The sequence below is a fragment of the Stylophora pistillata genome, chromosome 3 (genome assembly GCF_964205215.1).
Source record: "Stylophora pistillata chromosome 3, jaStyPist1.2, whole genome shotgun sequence".
NCBI classification, from domain to species: Eukaryota; Metazoa; Cnidaria; class Anthozoa; order Scleractinia; family Pocilloporidae; genus Stylophora; species Stylophora pistillata.
This window is the reverse complement of record NC_142521.1, coordinates 34,677,760-34,688,281: the sequence shown is the minus strand read 5'-3', so window position 1 is coordinate 34,688,281 and position 10,522 is coordinate 34,677,760. Positions and strand designations below refer to the sequence as shown.

The following is a 10,522-nucleotide window of genomic DNA, read 5'->3' as shown; positions in this document are numbered from 1 at the left end:
TACCCTTCTTTCACAGAAGTACACAACCAGTGACGTCACAGGGCTGTTTTGGCCGCGCCAAGATGGCCGCCAATTTTGATCTCAGCCGGTCAACTTCGAATGGTTAAAAATGTACTTTCCGCTATGCTTTGGCCCAAAAAAAGTACACAGCGTTTGCAAATAACGTTCAACTTCTATAATATTGCAAAAATCTCGGATATGAAAATTACGTTTCAGTAGCACTTTAAGTTCATTTATCCCAACGACTGTTCCAATGTTTACTTCGCGTACATCATTCCTGTATAGTTATTGTATAGTCCAAAGCTGCCATTGAAACTAGCATTGATAAAAAAAAAAAACAAAGGAAAAGGAGAAGAGCTGGTTCATTTCTTTTTGGCTAATGCTACGGACTAATTATATCACTGTTTACTCGTGCAAGGTGGGTAAGGATGCCAGAATTACATTTATAATACTGCCTACCAGGTTTGAACAATAATCAACCTTTCATCCCCAAAATCCACTCCCTCTCCCCCCACCACCATCCATCCTTTTTCTTTTTTAATTTCGTGATAAAAAGCAAGAGAACAATATCACAAAAAAGAGTAAGGAAATCAATAAGAAAGTTGATATGGTGCTGTTGCCTGAATCCATTTAAAGGAACTCAATCTGTGTGATTTTTTGGGAGTAACGCTCAGTTTTGTTTTGTCGAAAGAAAGAAGTGGACAAATGTCAATAAATCAGCTCAACAAAACATTTAGACGAATATTTGCTTCTCATAACTTGACTGATCTACCTAATAATACTGGATATTTTGTTACTCACCAGATTGAGATGAAGTCCATCCCTGGCCGCACTCGCCGTTATCAAGGCCATCAAACACTTGAGTTATTCATGGATAAATTCGCACAGTAAGTGAAAGGATGTTCATATACTGGAAAACAAAGCTAATTGCAACTTCGTTGGTCGCATTTTTTGGCGTTGTTCTAATTAGCTTCTTGTATAAAATTCTCTGCTTTGATATTCTGTCGCGATTGCTTGGCTAAAAATAGTTAAGTTACAATATATGTCATTTGTCTCTGCAAGTAGCCCTCTGTGCAAGTACCTCTCTCTCTCTCTCTGTAAATCCCCCTGGCTTGGATACTCTCCAGTGCTACTCGGTCCAAGTCATCGTTTATTGTTTCACAACGGAAGATAATGTTTTACTTACACGCCGTGCTGTACCAGACGTTTAGCGGCGCGCGATAGTAAACGGCGTAATGGTAGCTGTGGATAGAAAAAACGGGGATGATTTGGGTCCGTCCAGGCCCAAACCCAAACCTCCTTCGATTTTGGCCCCGCTGTTATTATCACGCCGTATTACGATCGCGTCCCGCATGTCTCACTGATCGCCTTGAACAAGCTATTACACGCCCTGTAAATAAGAAAGGCGCTAAAAAAAATTCTTACACGTTGACTTACCCCTGTGGCATTCGCCTCAAATGCGATATCCCACGTCAATCGTGGTGCATGTGTTAGTCTCCCAATGATAGGGAAAATAATGGGATATGATAATGCATGGACAACTGTAATGAACAAATTATCTGTTTTTCAAAAGATGTAATCAAGCAAAAGCCTCATATCACAAATATCAAACAAACGTGGACATCCAACCTTTCATATTTTTGCACTAAGAAAGAAATTCATTCGTTTGTATCTATGTTATCGTGAGGAAGTATCGTAAATTCGTGACGGTTTTTGGGGACAAATGGACTTGCATAACGATTATCATTCATCCTTGTGTCGATTGGTGTTCCAACTCCCTGTTATATGGATTTCCATTCCATCTTTCCGAAGAAAAGACACTTTTTGTTGTTTCATTAAACAATTGCGAGCGCTGTTTACTTGATACATGCGCTATCTTGGATTGTTTTTTGGTGTTGTTGTTTAAAATGCAATAAATAAGCGGAGCAAAAACGATTACTGGAAAAAAAAATTGTTAGTTTACTTTCCCTGATGGCATCCTGAGTTAAATTTGTTTGGCCAACTGGGTATCTTAAAAGAAAGAAAAAGCGGGACTATCTTACGGCAGGGTCATGCTTGGCTTATTTAACTATTTCAACTTCATGAATTAACCACTAGCTGATTCTTATAATCAACAAGCTACTCTAGAAACAAGGAAAAGGAAAAGAGATTTAAGGAAGGCCCTTCCAGCTTCCGTACTTTTATTCATGAGGTAATTTTGTATATAATGAGATGCTGAAGTTGACATCAAATAAAAAATTAATCTCTTTTCAGATATGCACAACGAACAGAAGTATCAATAAAAAATGAAGCCGTCAATAATTGGGAAATAAATAAGTCCAAGAGTAAAATAACAAGGATTAATGTTAAAATGATTGAGTACTAGACATTTACCTGATAAAATACAGTACGCAAGAAAATGCCATCCCTTCGTAACACATGGACCCTAAAAGTTCCTGAAAGGACACAGACATACATTTGACTGGGATGCAAAGTGGTGTTTCGTTGCCTGTTATAAAGTGATATAAGTCTAAACCGTTACGATTCTACTCTTCGTTCATTAATTGACCTTTAGGCATCTATTGTTACTCTTCCGTCGCCCGCCTGTTACTCTTCGTAGGCCTGTTACTCTTCACCTGCGTGCGCCCTGGTTTGCTGAGGAGATGAGATCGATGAAAAAGTTGAGATGAAAACTGGAAGCTGAAAATGGAGTACCACCAGGAGTGACCTCGCAATCGTTTGTATATGGATCAGTGTCGAATAGTTAATGATTTGGTTCGCAATGCCAAAGAAATTTAATTTTCCTCTCTCATCGAGAATAACTGTGGAAGCCAACGGGTTCTTTTTCAAGCCATCAACAATCTTCTGAACCTTAAGCTTAATACCCTACATCCAATATCTGATGCTGGTTTAGCTGATCAGTTCACTTCATTTTTCAAGAATAAGATTCGTCTTACTCGAGATAGATTACCGCAGTTTATTGTTGATGGAACCTGTTCAGATATTTTCTCTACTGTTGCCGAGACTTCAACTCAACATCATTTGTATTTTTTTGACCATAATTTATTCCAAAGTTCTGCCAGTTTTACTTAGCCAAAAACATCCTATCGACTCCAAAACCATGTGCCTTTACATCTGGGTTACTACGTTTCTTACTTGGTACTTTATACAATATCAAAGTAAATGTCCAGTTCGTTAAATACTAGAAATCTACAGTTCTGCGGCGGTAAATCTACACTGCGTCAATGTGAACTAACATCCTTTAAAAGAGTTTGGACGTAGAGCATAGCCACGGTGCTTAATGCAAGTACTGCAAGGTTATGTCTTGTACGTTGGATACTGTTCCGGTCTCTGTTCTCATTAGAGACCTTCCTGTTCTTCTTCCATGGGCAGTAATCACTGATCTGGTAAATTTCTCTCTGGAAACTACGTCTATGCCTGTGACACTCAGACTGCTCTGATTATTCCACACTTAAAGAAGCCATATCTGAATGCTGACGACTTCGAAAACTTTCGTCCTGTTTCAACTACTGATTATTGGATCCCAGTTTTTGCAGTTCCCACCTGTTGTAGATGCTGAATCCGTGATCCGTCCATCTAAGTACACCAGTGGAATTGGTGTCACATTCGATAGTGCACGGAGCTTTGGGCATCATATTATCATAATATTATTGATATTTGAAAGTCTTGTTATTCTGATGTATGTAATGTTCATCCCATTAAATAATTTCTATCAACCACCTCTACGAAATTTTAGTTAATGCCTTTGTTGCCTCAAGACTTGACAAATATAATTCTTTATTATCCAACTACACTCCGTAGAATACAAGTAACGCCCAAGACGAGTACTAATCTCACGCGGTGCTTGTACTCTAGAGAACCAGCTAGACAGATTTTCTCGCATCGCGCAGCGGACGGACTGGATTAAAGTTACAAAAAAAAAAAAAAGAAATGGTGGACAATTTGAGTTATTTTGACGACGAAGATTCGTAATGGCTGGCGAATATTGATCCAAACTTAGATAAATCGAGCGAAGAAAGGCAGTTAGACGACAATTGAAATAATGCACCTAAATAACAATTTAGTGTGTTCGATACTAGATAAATTAATAGACGTTTTGGGTGTGTCGTATCTCTGAGTATTTTTACTCGTTATTTGTATTTTGACTCGCCTTATGGGCTAGTCAAAATATGACACAACTCGTAAAAATACATAGCGATACTACACGACGACACGTCTAATAAGACATATTTATTATATAGTCTACCTCGTTGCCTTTTATATGAATTACAGCTCGTGCAGAATTGTTCACCTCGCTTAATTTTAGTTGGCTGCAAGTGTGATCATATCAAGCTGTATCACGCCATTACTCAATGAGCTTCATTGGCTGTCCATGGAACATCGTAATACTTTTGAATTACTTTTAATAACCTTTGCGGCCCTGAGTGACTTGGCTCCTTGTTAAATTAGTGACCTTCTGCATATATACACTCCAAAATGTGATTAAGGTCTTCACCTAGTTTTTAACTTCAAGTTCTTCCTTCTCATCTCCATTTGAAAACCCATCTAAAGGATAATTCCTTATATATAAAACCTTTGCATGCATTATTGTTAATCTATTAACTGTTTTTCGCAATAAGATCTCAAAAGAAGGTGTTCTGTTTACATTTTTCTCATAAAACCTCCATATACGAAGAAATTTTGTCATTTAGACTGAAGCTTTCATATATCAGATCGCTGACAATACCAATCATTTCTGCCTGTTTTACTAATCACTTTGTTCACTGAGTAAGGTCTAGCTTAGATGTGTTTCCCAAAGCACCAGTCCGGGTTGCGAGTCGCACAAGACTGATTTTTTATAACCTACAATCGGTGATTAGTGATTACTGTTATCGTTCAGTTACAAAAATGCAAGAGGGGGAGGGAGGGGGGAGGGTCTTGACAATCTACAAATAATAGTGATATACTGCACATTAAATAGGAGTACTAAACACAAAATATCAACCAGAATGTAAATTGATCAAAGGAGCACTCTACGAAATAATATTATAACCATTTTTATCTGGAGGAGATGCTTTAGCTGGCTGTATGGTGCTCAATACATAAAGTAGAGCGTAAATAAGAATAGTAAAATCAACAACGTAGTCTGAAAACTGTAGTCATGAAACTGCGAGTCACGGAAACTTTGTTTCGTTGTTGATTTTACTATTTATATTACCATTTTTATTTTTATTCATCATTATTCTAATCTTTCTTTTTAATATTTACCCTCTGTCCTTGGTAGCTCATGTATGTCGCTGTCGCTCAGTTTTCTACCCTGGTCCTTTTCAGTTAAGGGAACAAACAGCGAGGGGTTGAGGCAGCTATTGGGTGCGCTTTGAAGGTGATCGTTATTCTGTGAGCTGATACTCACAACTAAGGTCTATCCACCACCTGACGAATGATAAGATGAAGTAAAATTAGTGCTCATGTAGCCCCCTGTCATTTATAATGTAATTGATGTCTTCAAACTACTATTTCCCGGGAAGGTTTGCTATTGGCCTGGACAAAATGTACAAGACCAATTTATCCCAGGTAACTCCTATACATTTCCAGCATAGACACTTAGGATTTGCCTTTCAACATCCAACTGCATCGGATACAAGAGTAGTGAGAGGCTATCCATCCACTAAAAACATGGTAATTTAACCTCACTGCATTGCCCTTAATTACAACTACAGTAACACTGCTACAGAGAAAGACTGAGAATCAGAAGGTATAGCTTTTCAATCGCATCAGAGGAAAAATTAAAGCGTTATTATTATAATCGACTCTTTGCTTACGATTTCATCCCTTTGTACATGCCATGTATTTCCATATCACAGTAGACTTGTGCGTTTCTATTTCCAATATTTATTCAGTAGTGGCCGCTTCCGCGTGGGACCACTTATTAAGAATTTCCGAGCAAGATCTGGATTCATCATCCTGTATATTTTAGATTATTATATTATTAGATTATCCAAAATGTTTCAGCTACTCAATAGTTTATTTTTTTAAAGCATGTATTTATTTGTTTTCTTTATTTCACTATGGCTAATTTAGGTGTTCTCTGGACCACGCCGTTTTATTTACTTGCAACCATCCGTGCATTACGGTTGGACAATAACATAAATGCTTCTTATAAATTAATTACGATATCGTGAGCTACTTGGGAGAGGATATATTTACTAGTTGGTCGTAGTCACAAAGCAACGAAGCCTAAACGATGGTGAATATTTTTCCCAAAGTGTTGACAAATGGCTGAGCCAGAGGAGGAAATCACACTTTTATTTTCTTTCGTAGAATTCGTCAAGGTCATACCTTGTTCATATAAACTGATCCTTTCTTCGGGCAAAAATCCCTTGGGTGTGTATGTTTAATTGTTTGCATCGTTCAAATCACATGACTTATCTTTTAAATGGAAGTTCAAACTCTTGCAGCGAGACTCGCTCGAACAGATCATCACACACTCACTAATACTGGAAGTTTTTCGTGTTGAAACAACGTGACCGGAAAAATGATGACCATACTCTGAATGTGTGGAGTGATGGCACTGCTTATTGGATTGGCCTAGCTGCACATGCCATATAACGATGAAAAAGAGAAAATAACACAGCAGCATGGTTTTCTAATGAAATGACGAAAAACAGAAATATTTGATTCAAATAAACTCAATGCTAAAGGCTTGGATTGTGATTTATCATTTTATTGCCAAAACGTGAGTGTGAATACGAATAAGATTGTAAGGAATACTTACTGGCTGGTGCAGCCAAACTCAGCCAATCATGACCGTTGGAAAGTTCTCAAAATATCACAGTTCCTCAAAATGTACCTACCGTATGTGAGGCACTTTTTAGATCCTTCATGGGAGCTTGCGAAATTCGAGTACAAACCGCGAGTAGGACTAAACAACGGCTTGCGTTATCCAGCTAAAGAAGTCCTTTTTAACAAGATAAAAATACGGAAGTTACTGCCTTGGAAGAGAAGCTGAATCTAAAGATATTGCTCCTGACATCTCAATAAACTAAATCCAACGAGACAAAGAAAGTGGTCGGCCCAATATCTGTTATTCAAAAGATGTCATTAAAAATAGCAATTTTATTAACCATTGTATATGTATATGCATTGTATAGTGTATATACACTATTCTTTAGTGTGTGGCGGTTGAAGATCTTGTGTAAAGGATGGTTTTTCGGGAAGCATCCGTCAACAATATTTACTTGATAAGACGTCAATAAACACACTTTGCTATGCCTGAAGAGCCGCAACAGCGGTGAAACGCGTAGCGCAAAAGCAAAAAAAAAGATAAAGAGGACTTTCGTTTTTCATTTATTCTAGTATCTTTATTCGACACAGAAGTTTACAGTTTCTTTACATTATATATATATTTATTAAAAACTAGATCATTGGATAATGCAATTCAAGACTTTTTATTGGCTTAGCCATTATGGTATATCAGCCAATATACCATAATCTACAAATATGGTAAGCGTACGTGGCAGCTTAAAATTAAAAGGGAGTTGGAAATTTAATAAAATTTAATAATTTAATTTAACGTTTTTAATAAAACAATTATTCCACTCACGCTTGTTGGATATGAGATGATTATAGCCAACTCGGCGCTACGAGCCTCGTTGGCTATCTATCATCTCATATCCAACGCGCGCTCGTGGAATAATTGTTAAATACACCCGTTTTAAAAAAGCTTTTCACATGGATATATAAATATATATATATATATATCCATGCTCGCTGGTTTACATGCTCGCTGGTTTACTCTAGTTTGAGCACTCTGGCATGGCTTAGATGATACCACAAAGGTTGGGTCGTTTGGGGTGACCGTCTCGGTTCTCCCCCATCCTAGCATTAGCACTGCACTGATGAGGCCCGGAAGGCCGAAACAGTACTGTCTGCAGTTATATATATATATATATATATATATATATATATATATATATATTTAATATACTTTTGTTTTCTTGCACGTGCACTCGTGTGTATTTTTCACGTGTCATTGTCCAACATGTGAAAAATCTCGTTTTAATGAGAAATTCCCTCTTTGTCGGGTTCTTTGTTTGAATTTGAAGGAGGCGGCGTGACCGAGTGGTTAGGGTGCTGGACTTGTATTCCGGTGTCCCGTGTTCAAGTCCTCCACCCTGCCACTCACTGGATTTGTTCTCGGATGCCCCTAGTTCAACTCCTCGGCCGCGCTCTGTAAATAGCCCACTTGTCTGCCTCCTGCCAGTGGGGATTTTTTAGCTCTTAGTCTACATTGTGGCTGAAAAGCCCCTAAGGGGGAGCCTCAATTAACGTATATTATCATTATTATTATTATTATTATTATTATTATTATTATTATCATTAATTTGTGAACAAAGAAAAGAATATATGAATCCTGTTGGCAATTAGTTTCATTTGCATACTCCAGGAAATGAAAGAATGGAAAATGTGCTTAGTTATAAGTTATCTACTGTTGACGTTACACGATGAGCTTTCTTACTACAATCCGTATCTACAATGATTCCTCTGATAAAAGAACGTTTCAGCGACAAATAATTCAAGATTTAAGTATTTAAGACAACGCCGTTGAAATGAAAAAGAGTGTTTTCCAGGCGAAAGAATCTTTCTTTGAGGACGATATCACGGTGGATGACGTGGATATTGGGTATGTGGGAAAGAGTAATAACAAGCGGTTGATTAAAACGGATCAACACGTCGACGACGCTTACGCGAGCAGGTTTCATCACAAACATAGCGAGTTGGTCATCTATATTGAACAAAAAAAGAGAACAAGCCAGGGTCAGAAACGAAAATTATCTACCGCTGAGAATGGTAGGTGGATTATTTTCATTTACCTCAATTGTTGTTATTTCTTGTCCTCTTGTGTTTGCTTGTTTTAAGCTAATTTCTCCCTTTAATTAATGGCATTTAGATGATTCACAACATCAAGGAGATGACGAACACAAACCGTCAAGAGTGGAAGGTGTGCAAAGGCAATTAATGAATAAACACGGCGATAAGTATTCAAATGCGGAATACTTCCTCTGGGCAGAGACCATCGTAAGTGTAAAAGTGAATATATTGTAACAAACAATTATAGTATCATTCAAGTGTAACCTGTACAAATATATCCAAATCCCTGATCTTTATATACTGCCAAACAAAATGATACAGCTCAATAAGCTGCAAGGTACAGTAAGGGCTAGATTTAGTCATACACCAACAGATCATTGGGGTAAATCATGATATATATACCACATACTTGTGTCTATAGTTTTGTCCATCACACAGCCAATGCCAGCGGCCTCAGTAAAACCACGATACTGAGTTTCAGTAAGTCCAGTATATGTGAACGCATGAACCATTCTGCAATGATTTTTTTCAATTGTATCACTGACCTGAGCATACTAATTTACTAGAAATAAAACATGAGAGAACAGAATGGAAAGCCATAATTTACATAATCCAAGAGGATATACTTGTACCTGTAAACTTGTCATAGATATATGTGACAAACTTTCCTGTGATATTTGTCTTCGATAATGCTTACTTGAAAAGTAGCTCATTTACATATTATACTCACCTAACATTGGCGTAGTACTTTGCAGGGTGTCCCAAAACTCCAGATCTGAGCCAAGTAACTGGGTCATTGCACACACAGGGAAATTCAAGCTTACAAACGTGCCCTTGACTTGAAAAAGTAGCTGAAGCCCATGTGTAATCTTCGCCACAAAATTCACACAATGGATTTGTGATGAAGTCTTTACACAGTGCTTGCAAAGATGACTTCGTGCACACATGGCATCCATCATCCACTGTAGAATCCACACAGATCTGTCTTATTCTAGTTTGTCGTCGGTCTCGCAATTCAACAGAACTAGATGATGGCCGAACGGGTTGAGAGAGAGCAGTTCTCGGCCTGTCGAGCACATCAGTCTTGGTGATGGATGAAGAGCTACTTTCCACAGCTGATGAACAAATCATTTCAAAATACGAGTCTTTCCATTAAATCAGCATTTTGTGGGGTACAAGACTTTCTATCTATACCAAGAGCCGATTTAGCGTTGCTTATCCTCTGTTTGATAGCTTCCAAACGACTTTGCTGGTCCTTTTTTACTTCAATTGTGAGACTGAAATGTGGGTTTCGTTCCGCTGGATCTCACCGTGCATTTGTACGCTTGTTGATTTCTGTACGTTTCTTTTTATCTGGAGGGGGAAAGCTTTCCATTTTCCGAGTCCAATCGTAGAGTAACCTCAACAAAAGGTCTCACACTAACAGAAATTATCAAAGTCAACTTCAAAGCGAATTGAAGGTTATTTCCTTCGCGTCACTGCTCGATCCGGCCTCAAATATATAGCATATTGGCGCATAAATTCACTGGAACACTGCTTACCACTGCACCGGTGAAATTAAAACTCACAATAGACAAAGATAGCCCCACGGATAGCCTGGTGGGCTCTTCGAATTCAACTGTAATAACGCAAGTTTTTTTACACGAAACGAGGAAATATTGTACTCCAAACA

The 10,522-nt window shown here is 38.0% G+C and overlaps 2 pseudogenes; both read right to left on the bottom strand.

Annotated features, from left to right (window-relative positions):
* Positions 1-1,453: 1,453 nt before the first annotated feature.
* On the bottom strand, positions 1,454-6,619 carry LOC148735792 (uncharacterized; annotated as a pseudogene).
* Positions 6,620-8,980: 2,361 nt separating this feature from the next.
* On the bottom strand, positions 8,981-10,281 carry LOC148735791 (uncharacterized; annotated as a pseudogene).
* Between the last annotated feature and the right edge of the window lie 241 nt (positions 10,282-10,522).